At 50.9% G+C, this 23,147-nt stretch overlaps 1 protein-coding gene across 5 annotated transcripts in view; it reads right to left on the minus strand.

The window, feature by feature from the left end:
* Positions 1 to 22,183: 22,183 nt before the first annotated feature.
* Positions 22,184 to 23,147, minus strand: part of RHCG (Rh family C glycoprotein) — a 42,169-nt gene continuing 41,205 nt past the window's right edge. For 3 of the 5 annotated variants that reach the window (XM_039490850.1, XM_039490848.1, XM_039490849.1), the window contains exon 11: positions 22,185 to 23,083. The gene's annotated coding sequence lies outside the window, so the exon portion shown is untranslated. Of the gene's footprint in view, positions 23,084 to 23,147 lie in introns of all 5 variants that reach the window. The other 2 variants (XM_039490846.1, XM_039490847.1) reach the window with 2 other exon arrangements.

Consider the following 23,147-nt stretch of genomic DNA (forward strand, 5'->3'; position numbering starts at 1 on the left):
CTACTTTTATATAGTTTATGATAGGACTGGCTACAAGCATTGTCTTTAGTGTGAGATCTAAGTTGCAATTGACCTGTAAGTGACTTGTCTTTTGGGACTGGAAGTAAAGTGAATACTGCTGTGAGTCGTGGTGTAAGGGACCATCGATCACAAAGGTAGGCTTACCTGGGTGGCAACACAGACTGGAGTACCCAAAGGAACTGTCTGCGACTCCATGTTAAGGCTGTTGTAGAGCCTGAGGGTTTACACTTGTTAATCGGTTGGTGAAATCAAAGTATAGAACTTTGTGGGTTTTGTGCCCTAGTTCCTAACAGTCTGCCCTGAGTTTGGTACTCGCGCTCTCGAGTCACTGCAGACAGCGTTAGACTTACCGTTTGTGCTCCATCAGATCCCAAGGCCCTTTTCTCAGCCTTAGTGTGTGACCACATTCCAGTATGGATCATTACACTTCTGCTGACCTATCTTGGAATTTCAGCTGGAGAGAGGATTCTTCTTCACTTCCTTTTCGATGCTGCTGCTTAGTCTTACTCTGCACTGTGAAACAGCTTGCAACGTTCCACCACAGAGGTAGCTGTATTCCAGCAGTAGGAGAAGTGGTTCCTGGGTATGTATTGCTCACAAAGAGCACTGGGCTTCTTTGAAAATGAAAGGCATTACAGGAATGCAGAATATTATCTTCAGCAGCTGCAAAGGCATTTATTGTCACACCACTGCAGCAGCAAGACTTCTCCAGCACTGCTCCTGTCCCTCCATCCTCAGCATTGTTAGCCCACTGCAGGTCAGATTACCCACACATCCTCCTTCCTCAAACAGGCCCAAAAGGACACCCCGCACACAGACATGCACCCCGGCACATGCAAAGAACCACTCTCACCCATGCACACACAGACCAGTGCTCACACACAGATCACCCCCTTTAATTGTGCCCCCTGTAATTCCCACATGCCCTTACTGCATTTCAGCAGCCTTGAGGCTGCAGAGCCTGACTTGGGGCACGGGGAGGGAAGAGCCGCTCTCTTTTCCCCTGGCTCCAGTCCTATTCCCCACAGGGGAATGAGCCATTTGTTTAGTGAAGTGAACGAGAGGATTTGGGGAAACGCTATTTAGTTTAGCTTCCGCTTATTTGAACCTTGCCATGTCTCAGTGATGCAGAAAGGGGAGGAGGGTTCCTGCAGGAGATGAAATCCCTCTTGTCTTCAAGTTGCCTTGGACTAGCACTGGCTCACCCTCTCTTGGGGTTGGGCTGGCTGATCTCGTAGAGACCTTTCATCCACAGGGGATCAGTAAATTAATCCACTAGAGCATGAAGGGCCTGAGCTGTGTTTAATGGCTCCCTTTTGTTCAGGGGAATGGCTAAATGATCATACAAGAGAAAAACCCACACAGGGGTCAGAGGGGATGCAATTGGAGATTAACCCTCCTAACCCCTCTTCACACAAAGGGGCCTGACCAGCCGCCATGAAACCATCAGAAATAAGAGCCCTGGAGACCAAGATCAGGTGAGATGCAAAAATATACCAATTGGTCCAGCCCAGCAGAGAAAATCTACTGGCCCCAGCTCCCTCTGACCTGAGGTTGGGCTGTGAGAGTACAGTGCATGGCTCCACTTTGGGAAGCAAAGCCACTAGCTCCAATACTGTCTATGCCAAGATGAGCTCCGTCCCAGTTTTTTCATCCACCACGGCAAGTGCTATTCTGGACCTTGCTGGCGGCAGTTGTTCTCGGTGTAGCACTGTTCGGTTCTAGGTGGATCCCCTGCCTCGCAGTGTAGCAGGATGTGAGCTAGTCACATGTGCGATGGTTTTGCTTCTACATGCCAAATGAAGGCAATTTTAAACCCAGGAGATGGGCAATGGGTTAGAGAGCCTCTCACCTCCAGGTTGCCATCTCCAATCCAGCCTTTGATCAATAAGGAGAAAAAGTTGTTACCTGTTTCCTGGCCTATGTGATATGAGTTCTGGGAGAGTCTCACACCAGTTCCTAGTGGACTATCACTATTATTAGCACCAATTAACCTTCTTATTGGCAGCCTCAGCAGAGAGGCCTAGGATTGAATGGGTCACATTGACCCTAACCTCCCATTTCACCCCTACACGGGGGGTCCCTTCAGGACAAGGGTTGAGGCAGTGAAAGGGAAGCTTACGCTGTCTCTGCCCAGGCTGTTCCAGGTGTGTGGTGAAGCAGAGGGCTCATTCTTCGGGCAGCACTATTCATGAGCAGTAAATTCACAAGCACCCTAAAAAAATAAAAACTTTTTAAACAAATGACTCTGCCTCCCCTTCCCCAAATCCTTCTGCTCCCAGCCTCCCCGCCCCAGCAGGAGCTGTAGCATCAGCCCTCGCTCTAAGATTCCCTGCTCCCCTCCCCCTCCAATTTTCGTTAAAAAGAGAATAACCTGCGATCATTTTTTTCCCCTTTCTGGAAACTAATGGACTCCTTAAATAGCAAAAATTGCACCCTGTAATTAAGATCTTGCTTTTTAAATGATTAATCATTCTAACCCCTTCCAGCAGCATCCCACTTACTGCTCCTCTCACATTGAAATGCAGATCTGAGAGGGAGGGAGTGGAGCAGATCTGCCACAGACTAGAGCAGCAATTAAACCTTCCCAGCTGTCGCTTGGCCGCTGTCTCCTCCTGGGAGCAGTGGGTGTTTTCCAGGGTTCTCTGCGTGGTGTCCCCCTCTGGATCCTGCTTTTGACCCTGGGACCTGCACCCCAATCCCCGTTTTGTTTTTTTCATTTTTTTGTCCCTGTACTCTGTTGATGGCTGCATTCTGTGGCCCCTCCCTTACCTGAGGGGGCGGGCCTTCCATTGCTTTGGTGGGCTCCAGCCACCAATCCGTTGTCCAATAGGCTGTGCCTCCATCTCTCCCAGTGACCAGCTGTCACAGAGACAGGGCCACGGAAATGTCAGCTTAGCCTCTGGTAATGTGCGTGTGTATTTCCACTCTGGTCTCCATTGCCATCTCATGATGACGAATGGAAATTCAAACACAAAACTATTCCTAGCCTTAGGGGAAGCCACCTGCACATACTTGCTCCCAGGCATGAGGTGTGAAGAACATACCCCTTAGGTAACACACAACCACAAAATAAGGACAGCTCAGCAAGGATATGCAGCATGCAGACACTCACAGCAAATGTAGAATCAGCAAGTGCTCCCCATCCTTTCCACACCACAGGGTGTTTATCCCCACCATCTCTAATGCACACATAGAATGAAGGTTAGAAATAAAATCATTTGGCTTTTGAGATGATAAAAAACATACCAAGGGACCTGGTCATATCAACGATCTGTGGCGCCTAAATTATTAAAATCAAACATGTATGTTACCCCAGGAATGAATATGCAGTATTCTATATAAGCTTATAGACTAACAGAAGTATTGGAGCATGAGCTTTCATGGGTGAATACCCACTTCGTCGGATGCAAGCTCATGCTCCAAAACGTCTGTTAGTCTATAAGGTGCCACAGGACTCTTTGCTGCTTTTACAGATCCAGACTAACACGGCTACCCCTCTGATACTATATAAGCTTGTACACAGCGACACTGGGATATACACAGGCACCCACACCACCCATTGAGCCCCGGGACATGTCTCCCACCACGTTCACGCATTCCTGGGATGTGCCATACGTATCTGAAGGATACTGGAATATTTCATCAAGCAAAATATAATATTTAAACCCTCTCCAAAGAAGTGTCCCTCTGGCCCAAAGGCCCCCTCACCCTCTTCCAGCCCAAGACATGCTGGAGGAAATACCTGAATAGGCAGGTTAGGCTCCAGCTCATTGCTGGATGGTAGAACTGCAACATGATGCAACCCAGCCAAGCAAAGTGCAGTCACTTTTCATTAATCAGCATAGTGTAATCCTGCTGGTTTAAGAGGTTAGGATGTCAGAACCTGACATATAGCCCAAAGTCACGAGATTTCACTCTTTTCACTAGAGTAAATGAGATGAGACTTTATTCCCTGTATAAATCCCATTAAACCGATTTCTCGACATTGTTCCCCCACTCTTCGCTCCAGGGCCACCTCACCATTTTTGTCGTCTTTCTACTGAGCCTTATAGTGAGACTCCATCAGTGCATGAAATTCTCTTTCTGGCCAGCAGAGGAAGCAAATGGCTTCAAAGGAATTTGGAATTCTAGGGATGAAATTCTGCCCTCACTGAAATCAATGGCAAAACTCCCACTGGTTTCAGTAGTGCCAGGGTTTCACCCCAGTCTTCCCAGGCCCAGAGTGAGGCCTACCTGGCAAAGAGAGACCTGGACTTTATTAAGAGAGTCTTAGCAGGGGCTGTTCAACAGAAGGGAGTTGATCACTAGAGTTTTTATATCTCTGAGCATCCTTGCTCTTTACAGCTCTGAGTCTACTGAGATGGGGACAGAGAATGCGAGGGGAGAGAATGGCATGGTGGGGGAAGGAAGGAAGAATGGAATTGAAGATAAATGGGGGAAAGTGAGAGAAGAGGGGACCCTCCCATGGGTGATGGGGGAGGAGATGAAAGGGGAGCATTTTCCCAATGAGGGTACGAATGGGAAGGGGAAGCCCAATTACTTTTACCTTTTAATATGCTTCCAGACGTCTTTGGGGGAGGATGATTCTTGGGACCCTGTCGAGATTTTGGGGTTAAAAAAGCCTCCACTGAATCTAGTTCTTCCCTTTACTTCCATCTCCTCTGCCCACTATCATTCTGCATGAGTTGTGATGTAACACCTCTGCCTTCAGCTCCCCTATGCTTCATATCCTAGAGCCCACTAGGGGGTAAGCAGCCTCCTCCCCAACACCACAAAAGTCCACACTTCCAAATTTCCCACTGCAATACTGCCCCTCTATCTCCACCTCTGAGCCCAGGATCAGCTATAGCCTTAGCGGGTACAGAGAGGAGTCCAGACAATCCAGGAGCGAGAATGCCAAACTCCAGAGGCCCCAGAACTAATCAGCATTCTGGGCCCACAGCGAACTCAAAGCTGAGGCTTGGCTCAGCAAGGAGAGTCCATGTTACCACATAGACTCCCCCCGTGAATAGCCAGATGGTAAACCCCAACCACGTTGTGACGAAAACTGTGTTATCACCAGAGTTGAACATGGTTGTTGTGGCTACTATCAGTCCTGGATTTGGGGCTTGTTCACACTACAACTTCAGCGGAGTTGAGGGGACCTGATTACCACATGGCTGTTCCCTGCCCTGCTTACACCCCAAGGGTATTGACTGGGGTCAGGGACACAGTTAGGTGCCATCTGCACTGCCAAGTGGTGTTATATGGCATCCCGGTCTCCTGACGTGGCTGGGAACTGTAACAAGGATGGGCTCTTTGTCTGACAGTCATGGCATCCAAACCATGCTTATTGTGTCCTCACCTGTGCCCTTCTCCTCCACCTAAGCCACTCTCGATATCCATTGATCTCCTTCTCCCACTGCCTTTTACCAGGCTGGAACTAAGTCCTGGGATATTGCCCCCATTCCAGTTCACCAAACCACAACCCTTGCTTCATTCAAGTCCTTATTATGCTCCACTCCTTCTGACAGGCCCACAAGATGTGAGACTTTTGATTAAAACAAGCAAACAAAAGACCACTAAGTCCTCCCCCGCACTTGGGATTCTCCAGTCCAGGTAGGTGGGTGTCTTTTAGGTTGCAAGCAAGTTGGACCAGGGTCTGTCTTTTTTTCTGTGCTAAGACACTTTTCAGCCCAAGAAAGAGTGGTATAATGTGGCCCATAATAAGAAACAACGATAATGATGCTAAGAGTGTAGACGCAGGATAGTTTTTTGCATAGTCCCAACTGCAGAGCGAACAGAACTTTTGTAAATGTCTTGCACAAGGAGATCACAGGGCGCAAGACAGACCAACTCCTGAATTCATACAGTCAGGGCAGGGCAGAGCTATAGCCAGGGGCAAAAGTCCACCAAGGGAAAGTGGTGGATGATGCAAATGGCCAAGTGGAGGATGGTGCAAATGGTTCCTAATGAAACCACATTCCCAGGACAGCAAGGTAAGAGTAAGAAGTACACTATGCTCTGTAACCATGAGCCCCATCCCAACTCCCTGCTCATCTGAGTGGCCCCTTTTCTCTTTTCCACTCTCTGCCCTCAAAGTTCCAAGACACAAGACGCCAGCCTCTCCCAGAGCCCCCTGCACACACTCATTTGCATTTTCACCAGCCTTGATTAATGCAAGTGCCTGTTTATAGAGTTACAATCTCCAAATTAGGTTGCCGAAGGCATCCCAGGCCAGCCCTGGAAAAATCTCCCTGGCTGAAAGGAGCCATAACTAAGCCTTAAGCAGACGTCTTTATTCAGCTGTAATTGACGTTTAACAGACATCTGTAACTTCGTCTGGACTTTAAAAAAAAAACAGTTCTCCCCCTTTCTTTATGTTCCCCCCTTTTATCCAGCAGTCAAAAATATAAGAAACCAACACAGAGGCCCCACTCCGTCACTGTTCAGCAGGGGCCATGACAATAGTGGGCCTGAAAGAAAGAGGCATCCCTACGCTGCACACAGTGGCTGCTTGTATGTCTATTTACCTCCTAGAGTGTTTTATGCTAATCCATTGGCAAGTGGCTACCACTTCTGCATACTGATTTGACTCAACTTCAGTCTGAGCTGGGGCCTGTTGTCTGAAGCAAGGACCATGAAGTGCCCCCCTCCTTGGCTCACTAGAAAAGGACATCTATGTTGTTTGCAGCATCGTCATGAAAGGCAAAGTTCCCCACCCAGCCCCCGTAGAACCGCCATTCTGACTGCATTGAGTCTCTTTCTTTCAGTCACCTTTGGTCAAGTAATGATGGGGTGAAGTGAACTGACTGGCCAGACTAAACAAGGGCTCCCAGTCTGAGATTCCTCCACTGGGAGGGACTCCCACTGGGGAGCAGACAGCTTCCAATGCAAGGAGAAGTGAAAGGAAATCATTACGCACCATTTGGTTCCAGAACTCAGTATATTCATTCACTGAGTTTTGCATGGAGTCCAGCCCCCCTGCAAAGGGCTAGCTATAGTCCCCTGATGGAAGGTATTCCAGATACCAAACTCATACTGTGCTGGATCTTAGCATACAGGGTACAGAAGTAGATAGATACGCTATAGACATAGGTGATATATAGAGAGAGAGTCTTGATAGTTACACAGAGAGAGCGGCGTATGTTATGATTCTGTTTCTGGTGACATTTGCAGCTATGGGAGGATGGTTATGATTTGGAGAAGTATTATTAAAAATCAGGCTGAAATAATTTCCTTGTTTCTTGCTTGCTTCTGCTGTATTCTCTCTTCCCTCACACACAATATTTTATTTCAATATCTGATGAAAGAATTTCCAATTCAGGTTTCATAGGAGGAAAGTTTCTCTCCTCTCCTGTAGGGACACAGTATCCTTCCCCCCTTCAGCCTTGTAAATGTGCCCCTTTTCTACCCTGTAGGTAGCCCTGTTCCCAGGAAGATGTTCCAAGTTTCAAGACACCAGCCTCTCCCAGAGCCCCCTGCACACACTCATTTGCATTTTCTGTAGGTCATGTTTTCCTTAGTACCTACCTATCTAATATAATCTAGCTAAGGATTATATATAGCATGGTAGCATCTACAGACTAGAACATAAAAGCCCAGAACCAAAAAGTGTTTTTTTCTCTCTATGCTGTAGGAGGCATTGCTCCCCACATCTGACATGAGTCTCACACCCGTTCTGGTGGTCAGGACTCTTTAAAGAAGAATGAAGCAAAAACCATAGCTCCTGTATTCCACACACAAACATAACGCCTCCTCCTCATGTCTACCTATGTCAAGTGTGACCAGGTGCTCTAAACCATAAAGGTGAAGCCAAGCAAAGCAGCTGTGGGATGAGGAAGAGTCAGGAGGCGCCATTTTTTATGCCTGTCGTGCCAGATGTCGCACCTGGAGCTTCTAGAAACACGGTGACTACTGCGAAGACATAAATATTAGGGTTGGGGAAATAAACCAGCAGGTGATGGTCAAACCTAAGTGCAAAATGTTTTTAAAGACCATGAAGAAGCCAAGAAGCTGTTGGGGCAGTTGCTTCACTAGAAGGAAGGCTGGAAGCTAGAGAAAGTGGGTGGCAGGCAGCCTGAGATATCTCTTGGGAAGAAGAGAGAGAAAGAAGATGCACTAAGGTCCTTTGTGGGCCTGAAAAACCCATGAGGGCACTAGGATGGGAAGGTTAGAAAACACCTCAGAGATGCTTTCATCCTGCAGAACAGTGGCTACGAAGAGGTTTCCAGTCACCAGCCCACACAGCTTTGCTGGCTGCTGGCACCTCAGCCCGTCATGCCTACTCCTCCACACCCTGAGGAGCCTTCAGGCTGGGCCCTGGCATGCTGCAACTGCTGCCCATCTCCGATACTAACCAACCAGCCGTGCAGCTTGAGCAGATGTTGTAATCACGCGGAAAGATGCCTGGTGAGCCAGCGCACTCGCACTGCAGTGGGGAGGCACTCGCATTAGCTCTATGGGGTGAAGGATCAGCCCCCTACTGAACAATGACCTCTGCCCTCGAGAACAAGTGCAACGAATGCAGTGGTTTCAGCTCAGGGCAGGGAATGGACAAGACCTTGAGGCAGGGAGCCTGGGTATTAGGTGATGACTGAGCGCTAGAGAAAACCTTAAATGAGCCAAAGAGACTCAGGCTCCAGAGTCTCCCCACCTTCCTCCCACCCCTGGGCTCGGTCTCCTCCCTAGGGGTAAGAGACGGGTAAGTTGTGCCACGTCTCAGCGTGTGACATGCACAGTGGGGGTTACGTTTTATGAGGGCAATAACCCCCTCCCTTCCCACCCCTCCACAGCCTGCCTGCTGCAGAGCGAGCACTTTGGGAAAGCGACAGCCCTCGGCTGCGCTGGGACCTTGACAGCTCCCACACTGCTCTGAGCTCTGGCCCTAACACAAAGCCCAGCCAGCCCCCCACACACCTGTCTGTCTGGGGGAAAAGGAGGGAGCTAGGAGTGCTGTGCCTTAGCCTAGGGCGCCTCATGCTGGCAGCTCCAGAAATCGCCTGGAAACCCTTGGTTTTAATTATTTGCCTTTTTTCTCTTAGGTCAGCCTGTTCTGGGCCATGCAGGGACCTGTAGTTTCTCCCCCGCTGGGAATGGGCTCCGGCAGCCCATAGGAATACTTCCATGGGGGCGCATGGGGCTTTACAGTCATCCGGCTAGGACCCTGCACCTGCTTACACCAGGCTGGAGTTTGGTGACTATATTACTGTCCCATATTTCACATATCAGGGGTGGATGGGAAGCTGCATCATGGGGATCCTCGTGGAGGCCTCCAGCACACCTCACTGTGACACCAGTTCCACCCGGCTCCCCCCGGGAGGGGTCCCAAGCCTGTAGCTGAGCGCAAGGCACCCCCTGAACTTGATACTTGGGTAAGAAGACAGAGCAGCACCAGTCCCCTGCCACAGTTCACACAGGGGAAGGCTGGGCGCCCAGCTAGAACAGGGACAGCAGGGAGCTTTCCAGGGACCCCTCTAGGGGTTTCAGTCTCTGGGCCAGTGGCCAGCTCTGTCCTTGTTATCAATGCCACTGAGCACCAAAGGGCATGTTCAAGGCAATATCCCACCGGATGAACAGCAAGTAGGGAACATTCCTCCCTCTCTCCCTCCTGGTTAACACTCCAGTTGGCCACTCCTGACACCAGTGCTAACCCCACTGCAGGGCAACAGTCTCTCCCACGCTGCCCCTGCCCATCCATGCCAGCCACTTTCAGCTCCCACTTTGGGGCAGAGGGTGGGGGATGGGTGCAGACTGTGTTTCATTTAGATTGAATGGGTGAGCGGGTGGTGGCCCAGGTGCCCTAATGGCAGAATTCCCACTGCAAACTCTCATGATGTCAGCGAGTCCCAGAGTACTCAGGGACTGTGGATGCACAGTGCAGTCTGAGATTTCATTCTAACACCCAAGGAAAGGACGTGCAAGAGCCATGGAGCTGGCAGGCCAACCCAGCTTGGGCATCACTGGGTGACAACGGGATGTCCTGGATGGTAACAAGACATCACAACATAACAGGAGGTGCTTTCAGATGGTAAAATCACACTGCCAAATGTGGACGATGGTGATTGCAGCAGAACCTTCTCTGAGCTGCTATAACACCTGATGGACAGGAAAGAAATTGGGGAGAGCCAATGCCTAGAGCTGCGGAGGTGGGAAAATGAAGGTAGCACTGGTATTTGGTGTCGGAGTGGCTTGGTGCCCAAGGAGTGTCAGCAAAATGAAAATCTCCCGGAAAGGGAAGGGTTGAGGTTTATCTCCAGAGGTCTTGTGGACTCAAGTTTTATTCTTGCAATTTCTCAATAATAGTACCTGGGACACTCAGTTCTCTTTGTGGTTAAAAGGGGTCTCACTGGTCATGAAAACCAGACCATTTCAAAACCCACTGTCCACAGGCTGGGCCAGGCATTTCTGTATGGGGCAGGGATTTCTCAATGGGGGAGCAGAGAGAGACAGGGCCCCCCCAGTTAGATACTGTTCCCCATCAGAGATGTTGGGACTAAATGAATCTTCAGAGGAGACATTTTTAAAACACCCCATTGAAAGGGCTTCCCCAGAGCAGCTGGGAGCCTCGGGCTGCTGCGTGTCCAAAGTGGGGAAGGGGATGTGTGTGGGAATGGAGTAAAGCGGCCATTCCTGGGGGACAAGCTTTATAAATCAAAGCCAAGCTGTTGAGGCCCAAACTCCACACATCCTGATTCATGGACCGCTCTGGAAAGGCCTCTGCGGCTGCCTTTTCATGGCCACAGAGAAAGTGTCCCACCCTTCCCCCCGCCAAGGCATCTCTCACAAGTCCCCACATTCCCTTTCGTAGCCCATAACTCACCGGAGCCCCCGAAGCAACAGGAAACTGCTGGGACTATCCAGACTGGAATCGCGGGTGAGCTGTTATCTGCCAATCAAATGCCTATGCAAAAAGAAACCCCACAAAACAAGATGTCTGGTGTGAATCTCCTGATCCCGTTAACCCGACGGCTCTGCCAGACTAGGCCCGGCATGCAATCACGGGCTCCATGCCTTGCCTAGCAACAGGGCACCGAACAGCCTGAGGCCTCACTGGAGAAAAAAGGCCCATTCTTGTCTGTGAAAGATTCATCGTTTGGGCTGAAAGTGGCCCCTCCCCTCTTTCAAATACTTGTCAGCAGGGAGAATAAAGCTTAGATACTGGGCTGATCAGATCATGGCTAATCTGTTATTCGTTGCCACTAAAACTGCCAGAGGACTTTCAAACAACTTTACTGAGTGTGTGTGTGTCTGGAAGGAAGCAGGCGGGAGGCAGAGGGACTCTCAGGCCATGGTGCATATCAATGAAGGCTGCTGAAGGCACAGCCAGACGTGCATTTTCCTCTGTGTCTGTCATGAGCTGCAAGAGGGGCACTTCCAGGTTGCAGCGCTCTGTAGGGACATATCAAGCAGCTAAATCCATAATCCTGTCTCTGCCCCATCTCAGAAATCATGGAGGATTAACTGCAATTCCCAGCCCTGACTAAAGAATCCGGGGGGGGGGGAAGAGGACACAGGCTTGTTTCCAGCCACGTGGGAGAAGCTTGCAGCAGGACATTGATATGACATCACCCAGGTGAGCCAGCCACAGTGTAAATGCCACTGGAAGCCTGGCCAAATGCAGGGGCTCACTGGTATAAGAACTTGGCTGCTTCCAGCTCTTGCAGGACCGGTGGTGCTTTCATGGTGGCTTCCCTGCAGTTTTGTGAAGTTTCCCCACTTTGAAAGCACTTTAGCTGCCCGGCACCTGTAGCCAAAGCTCACAAAACAGCACCAGTCAAAGTGTGTCAGAAAAACACCTTTCAGGCTGATTGCAAAGGAATAAGAGGATAGATTGACAGATACCAGCAAATTCTCAAAGGTGTGCAGAAATTTCACTGATTGGCCCAGTTCTGCTCTCATTTATACCAATATAAATCAGATGGGACTCCACTGAGATCAGCAGAGCTGCAATGTTGTAAAACTGGTGTGAGATCAGACTCGAACTGATTTTTCACTGGGACATGGAGTTCAGAGGATGGCACAGAAGAAGAAGCTCACATGCTAACCAACCTCATATGAGGAATGTTAGTTCAAGAGACAGAAAGCCTTGGCTGGAATTAAGCTGTGGAGCTGGCTGGAGAATGTGGCATTTTTCTATAGAAAATTTTGCATTAAAAAAAAATTTTTTTAAACCACCTGCCCAAAACAAACAAACAAAAAAACAACCTAGAAGTATTCAATATTTGGCTGAAAAATTTTGGTTTCTGGCCAAAAAGTTTGGACTCAAATTCAAATTTTTCTGCAGAAAGCAGATACTTATTGCAAAAAATTCTTAGTCAAAAACCCAAATTTTCCATCAAAAAACAATTTTTTAACAGCCCTATTAAGCAGAGAGCAGAAGTCCTGGATAATCTTTGCCTAAAAAGCTCAGTGTCTGAATCCTGCTTCTTACCTCTGGAGGGACTTTGCTACAAACTGAAGCTCTACACAAGGGACTGAGGACCCATCCCAGTGGGGTGTCTAGTCTTCATCCAGAGCACCCCTTGGTAGGCCAATTTTGGCCTCTCCATAGCCAACTTTGCCAATGCACCTCCATCCTGTCCCATAGCACCCCCTGCTGTGCCTGTCTTGTGCTCCCTACACAGTTGTATTGATGCATCTCAATCCCAGCCTGCAGCACTGATAAACCCTCAATTTTACAGTTCTTCCGTGCTTGGGATTTGGGGAGATGGATTATTGGGGCGGGCCAAGTTGATGAGAGTCTGGTGAGGATGGGACAAGGGGTGCCCACTTAGACAGGTGCCTGGATTGAATCCTTCCAGGCTCAACAATCTCCTCTTAATCAAGAGTAATTAATGACCTTGTTGAGGATCTCAGCCTCAGCCCTTCCCTGCTCATGTACCAGCCCAAGGGGGGAGGAGACAGTGGAGAAGAGGGTAGAGAATTAATTGGATATTGTGCTGGGAATCGCCTCCTGGTTGCTGTCAATCTTTGAGTGAACAGCCTCTTGTCTCACTCAATGGGAACTTTATATGCTCCTTTAATCCTCCAGTCTGTATTGTCAGAGCTTCTCCCTCCTCCTGTCTCTTCTCCCCACCCCAAGACTTCTGATGACCCCAGCTGGCAATCTCCTGTCTGATGCAATACATAGAAGCCCTTAACTAACACACTGTGATCTATATAGGCAATAAAGGCTCCCCTTTACAAGGGCTTGCAGGCGAAATATATGCAAATGCTTGTCCCAGTGTGGGTGGTTAGGTGTGTCACAAAAGCAATGACACAGTTTGGCATGATTTACTCTCTCTTTGCAGCAGAGGGCCAGGACTGGAGTAGTGGGAAGAGCTGCAAGTCAGGGTGGAAGTGCTTGGGCCGAGCTGTGCATGTGGCCTAACGTTAGGGACAGCAGGCGACTGCTTCAGGTAGGGACTGAGGTGCAGCAGCAGAGTGGTGCCTGGGAGACCAGGATGGAAATAGCAGGGAGTTTAGCCAGTCAAGCCAGTCATTGGCAGAGCTGCCGGAGGGTGGGGCACAAATAGACAGCAGAAGATGTTCCCAGTCAGAGGGCTTGTCTACACTGGCACTTACGGCGCTGGCCAGAATGGCAGAGCTATAGGGGGACCCAATGTGGGGTTGCTACAGGTCAGGACTGAGCTGCATTGCCTCCCTGGATTGTGACTAAAACAAAACAGGGTAATGTTCCCTAGACTCAGTGCAGATGTGGAGGTGAGGGATACAACCAAGTGTGTATAGTTTGGACAGACACGTGTACATTTGCAAATAGATACTTCATAGGTATCATGGCAGAGTGGGACTCCCGAGGAGAGCTGAAGAAGCAGGGGCAGTGGCCTTGAGGGCTAGTTCAGGGAGGGCATTTGGAACACACAGGAAGGTGCAAAGATACTTGTGTGAGGAACTGACAAACGGAAGACAAAGCTGGTGTCACAGGTGGAGCAGCAGGCAATGTACAGCAACCCCCATTCGTGTCCATCCCATAGATGGTGCCCAGATGCCCTGCACGCATCTGTCGCAGAGACAGCCTGTGGGCACCCCCTGTAGGCCACATCCCAGAGAAAGTGCATGGATGACAATCAAAGACTGCATGAATTCTCCACAATATCCCCTTCACAACAGCTAGCTCCGATTCCACACATTGGCATTTCTTCCTTCATCTCCTCCCGCAGACCATCCAGCCTCCTGCTGTCATCATCCTCTTCCCTGTTGATTGATCTTGCCTTCCCATCCTTTCTCCCTGTATTACCAACGTTCTCAGGAATTGCATCTCTGGGGGTGCCTCCTTCTCTGCAGAATACCCCTGACCTTCCTCTCTGCTTGTCTCAACCATATAAACTTGAGGCTTCTTTGTAACTTCCTTTAGCCAAATGTCACTAAGCCACAAGACGGGCAAGAGGAGCCTCCTCCAATGCAACTCCATCTCCTCCCTCTCCCCCCTCAACCCAGAGTTTCCATTTGACTGCATAGTCTACAACCTCCATGCCATCCTTTACACTGGATTCTCCTTCTCTTTTGAGGTCTGGGACCTGCCTTTGGCTGCCTCTGCAACCCTGACCAAGAGTAGCATGGCCTCCCTGCAGGAGTCTTCATGCAGCTCAACATCTCCTCCTGCCTAGACTATTGAAACTCCCTTCTCCAACCCCCTGTCCCACTTTTCCAGATTCCAGCACACCTAGAATACTGCTGTTCCCTTCTCGCCCATACAAAGCAGCTTGGCCAGCCCATCTAGCTCAGCATTGCCCTCCTTGTGTTTGCCACCGTCCGGCCATCTTTGTGGACCTTGTCTTTCAACCTCTCTCCAGTTGTCTAGCGCTGGCCTCTTGTCTATCCCTTTCCACTGTCTTACCACTACTGGTGCAAATTCTTGCTCCTTTGCAGCTCCCTGTCTTTGTCTTGCCTCGCTCCCTCTGATAAATAAGTGCAGAATTTCACTCGTTAAAACACTGTCTGAAAGATGCTGTACATAACACGGTGGCATCCTACTGCAGCTGAATTCCCCAGTGTCTGCGGTGTCCCCTCCAGTGAGCAGCCGTGGGACAGGGAAAGGAACCTCAAGACTCAACCACATGAAAGAAGAATGAAAGCTAAAGCAAACGCTGTGTGGAAGCCAAGCACCCCTTTGGAGAGCTGTTCCTGGCCTGTGAGCTGGGCGTTGGAAGGGCACTAGCAGCCAGCAGCCTGTCTGAGTTTCTCCCCTGTGGGTTCAGGTCCCTGCTCCGGGAGTGTGTACTGTTCCTCAGGAGGCCAGCAGCATCTCCTGAAGCCAGGAGGCCATGTTCCTTCCCACATTACCACATGAATAGGGCCGGGGGGGCAAGCCCCCACTGTCCACTCAAGCAAACAATTTGGCTAGCAAATTGACATAATTACAAGGGACAGAGAGAAAAGAAAGGAGCGCCCCCTCCCCTGCGCTCCAGAGGGCCTGACCCCTGCCGAGTTACTTAGACCCTTTGTGAGACTCAATGCTAGGTACTGATTAGAAAACGTATGCCCTTTTCAAGGGCTCTAAGTGATTGGCTGCCTTAATCTGATTACAATTTACAGAGCTCCTTCAGAAGGGTCTGAAGAGCCGTTCACACACACATGGACACAGGGTCCAACACACACACACACACACACACACACATGCATGGACACACTGAGACCAACCTACACATATATGACTAGACACACTGTGACTGACACACACACGTATGGACACACTGAGCCCAACACACATACAGGCGACACACTGAGACTAATGCACAGCTACACTGTGCCTGACATACATGCATGCATACAGACACACCATGACTCTCTCTCTCTCTCTCTCACACACACACACACACACACACAGACCGACCCATGCACACCACAACTGACACACATGCACCTGTGCACAGACACACTAAGACAAACACATGTGCACACCGTGAGTGACCCATGTGTACAGAGACAGACACCCTGACAGACAGACGCCTCCCTACAGCTGCGCAGTGGAGTTCCTATTCCAGGGGAGCTAGTGAGCTGAGAACAGGCCTTGCCCTTGTAAGTAGCTCTGTGGCAGCCCTTTCAGCAGCTGGCACGTGATCTAAACCCACCTGCCTGCCTATTCACCACAGGATTAAATGCTGCTGTTCCCCACCTTGCCCCTTGCCCCCTTCCAGCACCATTTAATGGCCTCCCCTGGGGAAGCCACTATCTTTACATGAGAGTTTGTTTTTATCCTTTCTGCTTCTTGGCCCCAGGGGATTAACTGCCAGGCTGGGCCTTAGTGCCTGCATGAACATGGGTTGGTTCATCCAGCCCTCCTCCCATGGGAACCTGTCTCAGGATAGCTTCGGTCAGTGGCTTCATCCTTCCCATCCAACGGGTACCTCCGAATCCCCAGGAGCCTGGGCCTGAAGCCTTCCATGACTTCTTTTCCCATACATCTTCCTGCCTTCCAAAAGAGGCCAAACCTGTGCTCTCGCCAGCCCCCCGACAGGAAGCTCCCAGCCGGCTGTCACTGAACTTCACACATGCCAGCTTGAGACTGGCATTCTTTGCCAAGGCTCTGCTGGGGGTAGTGGGAAGCAAAAGGGGGCACTCAATCTACAGAGCCTAGCCCACCATCTCCCAGGGACAGGCATGGGAACGTACCACCAGGGAGGAACACAGTCCAGAGCAGAGCAAGGGCCTGGGGCAGGGAACAAACAATCCTAGCATGACACAAGGAGACAGGAGTAGCTCTCCCTGTGGTGTAGACCTGGGGGACTGTGCAGGGCAGGGCACAGATAAACACTAGCACTTCCATTGCATGGTGATAAGCCGCTAGAGATGAGGTAAATAGACAGGTAAGGATAGGGCCAAAGCTGGCTGGCCAGGATCATCTGAGAACTACGACGCCTGGATCCACCTGGGTCCTTGGGAGCTCCCTCTTTGGTATGGCAACCAACAGGCCCATTAAAAAGACTCACTCAAATATTATGGGTTGAATATTTTAGGATTCACTTTTTAAAAGGGGGCAGTTTATGACACCTAAGAGGTTTCCTAATTCTTGCCGGGCGGATTTCCCCCAGATGAAGGTATGTGCACAGAAAGGCCTGCTGTTTCCTTCCCCAGTGAAACCAGATTGTGGGGTGAGCAGTGGCGAATTTAGAGTTAGTGGAGCCCTGTGCATAGCTTCATTTTCACCACCCCCCTCCCCCAGGACCCAGCCAAGAAAAAAAACATTCGCTCTTCTCTCCCCCCCATTTTTCATTCTTTTTTTCTTCATCCTCTTCCTATATTATAAGTAATAGGAAGTAAATGAAATAAAGTGAGGTACTTTGATTGGGGCAGGGGGCTGGGGGTGGGAGGGGTGCAGGCTCTGGGAGGAAGTTTGGGTGTGGGGTCCAGCCTCTGGCAGAGGGTTGGGGTGTGGGCGGGGATGAGGAGTGTGGGCTCTGGGAGGAAGTTTGGGTGTGGGGTGCAGGCTCTGAGGGTTGGGGTGTGGGAGGGGGTCGGGGAGCAGCACTTACCTTGGACGGTGCAGCTCCCAAAGTGACCGGCACACCCTTCTGGCAGTGGCTCCTAGGTGGGGTCACAGTTCCCAGCCAATGGGAGCTGCGGAGTCGGCACTCAGGGTGGGGGCAACGCACGGAGACACCCCCCCACCCCCGGGGCCTAAGGGAAATGCCAGCTGCTTCCAGGAGCGGTGCAGCGCGGAGGGAGGGAGGCAGAGTGGGCAGAGGGCACCTTAGCCCTGCTGCGCTGCTGCTGGCACATCTCTGAATGCCCCTTAGGGGGAGAGGGGCAGCGGGTCTCTGTGCACTGCCCAGGGTGGGGGCAGCACACAGAGCCACCTCCCCCCAGCCAGGGGCAGGTAGAGAAGTGCCAGCAGCCGGCCGCTTCTGGGAGCACCGTGGGGCCACCAGCCACGGAATGCAGGCGGCCTGCCTGCCTGAGCCCTGCTGCGCTGCCACATTTTGGGGGCCGAGTGCCACTGCATGGTGTGTTTAATGGTAAATCTGCTCCTGGGGGCGAGGGAGGTGGGATTGAATCTTTCCCCTACAGCCCTAGGAATCCAAACACCATAGCACCAAATTAGAGCATGGGAGCCTGGACGTGCCCCAGGCCTAGTCCTCAGTCACTCCCTTCCTGCTCTTGGGCCAGAGAGTGACTTCAAGCACTTCACCATGCCTCTGACATACCCCGACCTAATCCCCTACTGCAGTGTTTCCCAAACTTGGGACGCCACTTGTGTAGGGAAAGCCCCTTGCGGGCCGGGCCGGTTTGTTTACCTGCCGCATCCGCAGGTCCGGCCGATCGCGGCTCCCACTGGCCGCGGTTCGCTGCTCCAGGTCAATGGGAGCTGCTGGAAGTGGTGGCCAGTACATCCCTCAGCCTGCCAGGGGCTTTCCCTACACACGCGGCATCCCAAGTCTGGGAAACACTGCCCTACTGGGAGCGCTTACGTCGGCTCCACACCAGCCAGCAAGGCCCTCGGTGGGCAGAGGTATTCCTCATGGGGCCATTTCCACCCCCTTGAAGGCCCCCATTATGGTGCCAAGGCTGCATAAAAAGGAGGTGAGCGAAAATGAGACTCAAGCCCCATGAGTCAAAATAGAAAATGAAACTCATCAGGCTTGAGTGAAATGCTCTGCAAACACAGAGCATCACAGGGAAATCTTGAATACCGCATGCAGATGTGGTTGCCCCATCTCAAAAAAGCTATATTGGAATTGGAAAAGGTACAGAAAAGGACAACAAAAATAATTCGGGGTATGGAACAGCTTCCATATTAGGAGAAATTAATGAGACACTGGGACTTTTTGGCTTGAAAAAGAGACAACTAAGGGGGGATATGATACAGGTGTATAAAATCATGACTGGTGCGGAGAAAGTAAATAAGGAAGTTTTATTTACTCCTCATAACACAAGACCTAGGGGTCACCAAATGAAATTAATAGGCAGCAGGTTTAAAATTAAAGGAAGTATTTCTTCACACAGCACACAGTCAACCTGTGAAATTATTTGCCGAGGGTGTTGTGAAGGCCAAAACTATACCAGAGTTCAAAAAAGAACGAGATAAATGTATGGAGGATAAGTCCATCAATGGCTATTAGCATGGTATCCCTAGCGTCTGTGTGCCAGGGACGGATCACTTGATGATTACCTGTTCTGTTCATTCCCTCTGAAGCACTGGGCATTGGCCACTGTCAGAAGACAGGACACTGGGCTAGATGGACCTTTGGTCTGACCCAGTATGGCCGTTCTTATGGAAAATGCAGTAAGGTCCCCAAGCTCCCGGGGAGAAGTTAGTTAAGCAGGGCAGGAACTACTTCACAATACTGGAATGGCTTTTTATCACATTAATAGAGTGATTAGCACAAATGACTGAAGCTCCCAAGGTCTGTCGCTGGCTCCCTACAGGTATGAGGGTCGGGGGGCTAGGATCCCTGCCAATTCAGCCACCTGGACCCCAGAGGCAGGGGCACCTTATCTCCTTCTCTCCAGTTGACCCAGGAGTGGTGCTGATTGCTACCAGCCTCGTCACAAGGGCTTGAGTCTTCACTGCCCTGCACATTGTGCCATCACGTCCACCAGGGCAAAACCCTGCCACTTGGATCTGATCGTGTTTCCCAGTCCCTTTGCACTGCTGTAAGGTGCATGCAATGGAGACTCTGACTCAGGTCCTGTGGGGGTGTCAGGAAGAGCTCCCCTTTTAAAGATCCAAACTGCCCCACAACAACCCAGCCCTTAGTTTTTCCCACCCTTCCCAAGCAGAGGTGGATTAAGACTTACTGGGGCCCTGGGCACAAAGAACATTTGGGCCTCCCATGCCCTCCTCACCACAAGGCCCCGTCCCCTGCTCCTCCTCTTCCCCCAAGGCCCTGCCGACTGGCCAGGCCAGAAGCCAGAGCCGGACCATGGTAAGAGCTGCCCAGGGAGCCTGGCTGCTGTGGGGAGTCCCAGGCCCTCCACCTGTCCTGGGCAGTGTGGGGACATGGGCCGGGGCTGCTCTCGGGCCCCCCAGCCCCGCACGCAGGGCAGTTGGTGGGTCATGGGCTCCCCTCAGCAGTCTGTTAATCCACCACTGTGCCCAAGCATGTCTCTTCCCCTCCAGTACTGGCCCACACTGCCACAGTGCTCCAAGCTGCAGACTTCGGGCCGTTACTGCAGAGGATGGCAGTCCTTTTTTTTTAAATAGCAGGGTCGTCTCAGGTCAAACCAAGACAAACCCTGATTTCTACCAGAGCATCTCCTGGCACTGGGTTTCCTCGCCCCGGGAACACAGCGTTTCAGAGCCTCCTCCTTTGTCACAATGTTTTTCAGTTCCTCCAAGCAAACTGTCCAATTAGAGCAGGGCCTCTTGCTTCCATCTTTGCCGACACTTAATTAACATGCTGCCGCTGGCAGCTGCTGACAAATTCCAGAAACATGTTATAAAGGGTTTTTGTCTTTACCCAGCATGGAAAATGAGGGTGTCACATCCCAAAGGGGCGTGAATAGCTACTTTCACCTCCCCCCCTCAGGTGTGAGAATTACAGAGAGACATAGAGAAGAGACCCCATCACCCCTCCCACCGCCTTTCTTTCCTTTTCCCTCTCCGTTCCTCATACATCACCCTGAGAAATACACTGGCTCCAGAACGGGTTTTCTCCCCTGCCTCCAAATTCCTCTCTTATTGCCAGTTTTTCCCTTATGTGCTTGATGGATGGGAGAAGGTCGAGTGGCTAGAGCACTGGACTGAAACTCAGGAGACTTGGGGTATATTCCTGACTCTGCGGATTGACCTTGGGCAAATCACTTCCCCACTCTGTGCCTTGGTTTCCCCATCTGTAAAATGGGGCTAATGATATTGCCCTCCTTTGTAAAGCACTTTCAGCTCTACCAATGAAAAGCAATATACAAGAGCTAGGTATTATTAATATGGGAAAGGGATCCACATTCTGTATCTTGGACTCTGACGGATCAGGACCCTCCAGCATAACCATCTAGATAGAAGGGAATGATCTGTCCCAGGAGAGGGAGTAGGCAAGGAGGAATGGCTGAAACCAACAAAGAGGGAAAAGTTCCTAATAGTCAGTGAAACAGCTTCCCCAGGAGAGTGATGGAGGCCCAGCCACTGTAGCCTGGAGAATATGGGAGTCGGGACAACAGAGGCAGCAGTTCTGCTCAGACTGGAAGAGCAAAGTGACCCATTTTCGCAAGGGATCAATGTGCAGCAAAAATATTTCCACCAAGCAGTCAGTACAACACCATTTGGACCCAAACACTGGCAGTTTGGAGAAGCAGAGGCAGGACACCAATGATCCACAAGGCAGTCCTAGGCCCAGATCATCGGAACCATGCAGGTGCGATATCTGTGTGCATGGTTACTGTGATTTCACATGCAGTGAGTATAGCTGTGCACACCCAAATGCCCAGCCAGACCTCAAACCAGTCACTGATATGAGCACTGGCTGAGAATGTGAGCACAGTTGGGATGGTTGTGCCTACGGCGTACAGGCCTGATTTTCAAGTGCTCAGCATTTGCCATCAGGGCCAGATTTCCAAAAGGGCCCAGCACCCCGCATGCTGAGCAATTTGGAAAATTTATTTTGGTGCCTAGATGGGAGCTGAACTCTCTGGGAAATCTGAGCCCATGTAAGTGCTCGGTTCTAAGCAGCTGGGCCCTGATATGTCCCAGGCACAATAGCATTGTCAGCCCCTGGTGTTCAAAACACACAGGTCTGAAGTCAATCTGAAAGCAGATCATGTGGGCCCAATTCCCGAGGTGTGGAGCGTCCCAGCTCCCCTGACTCCCGTGGGAGTTGAGGGAGGGGGGCTCAGCACCTGGAAAAGATGGATTGCAATGTATTTCAGGAACATGGTGCTGGGCCATAGGCCAACTGGTTCCCCTCACCCCATGTCCTTGGATTTTAGATGCGCTCACCTTTGTTTTCACCAGTATTCCCGTTCCCCGCCCCACTGTAGTGGCAGGAGGGGGCTGTTGGCCTGCTCAAGGAGGCTGGTAGCATGGGACTCTGTGCAACAAAAACAGGGATCAACCTGCCCTCCTCCCCCACCCCAAACCTTCCATTGAGGGCTGAAAGATTCCCATGAACCAATCACGTGGCAAGGGAATCTGTCTCTGTCCCAGCACCCTCCCACAATGGCTCCCTTTGTATTGCTACTGGGGGAAATGGGACAACGGCCAGAGTCCCACCTGACTCTCACTGCTCATTACCCAACGGTGCACAGCGCTGGAAAGAATAACACGGAGCTTTTTATTCACACATCCAAGGAGCAAGAGCTAATGACAAAGAGGCGGGAGAGAGAAGGGCAGCCGAACTCCAGGAGTCAGGGACCTGGTGGTCAGGCCAAGAAAGCAAACACTTGTTTTGAGTCAGCGTCGCAAAGGAACTGAGAAAGGGGGTAGGCACCCAGACTCCTGGGTTCTAATCACTGGTGCAAGTCACTTTCTTTCCTTGTGCCCCTTGGTCCCCATCTGCCAAATGGGGGCAATGATGCTTACCCACTTCACAGGGGTGTTGGGAGGGTTAATTATTAACGATTGCAAAGCACTGGATATGTGCCAAGTATGATTATCTCCTTTAAGTGTAACAGCACCCCCCAGCTGCAAGGACAGGCTTCTCTTACCCTAGAATTGGATCCATTATTATTGTCACTTCACCCTCCACAATCCCCAGCATCCAAGGTGTCGAGGGGCCCAGTTAACTCTGGGCCCAGGCACAGTGCCAGCTGAATTGTTCCAGTGTAAAATCTGGGAACGTGAAAGCTGGGAGATCCCACCCAACAAGCACCTAGTAAAACAACTCCCCATAGGTGCTAAGCCCTCTCCCACTGCTGCTGCCCCGTGGCAGTGCTAAGGGAGATGCCCCAGTGTCCGTTTCAAACCTCTGGCCCTGTGCACAGACATATGGCTTCACTGGTTGTTCTCCAGTGTGTTGCTTAGTGTAAACAGGGCCTCTTCCAGGCTATCCCGCCACGGAGGGGAATGTGGGAAAGGAAATGGGGCCTTTGGAAGCTCTCAAAGAGTCTGTGTCCAGTTGGGGATTGGCACAGGGCACCTCCTTTTCTAGAAATACACCGATAGTTCTCTGGGGAGCTAGAGACTGAGGAGGAGTCCGAATGCCACCTAAAGGAAACCCAGAGGGAGAGGCAGGTCAGGGGTCTGTCTGTGACCTCTTAACAGCAGGATG

Source organism: Mauremys reevesii, linkage group 10, assembly GCF_016161935.1.
Source record: "Mauremys reevesii isolate NIE-2019 linkage group 10, ASM1616193v1, whole genome shotgun sequence".
Lineage (NCBI taxonomy): Eukaryota > Metazoa > Chordata > Testudines > Geoemydidae > Mauremys > Mauremys reevesii.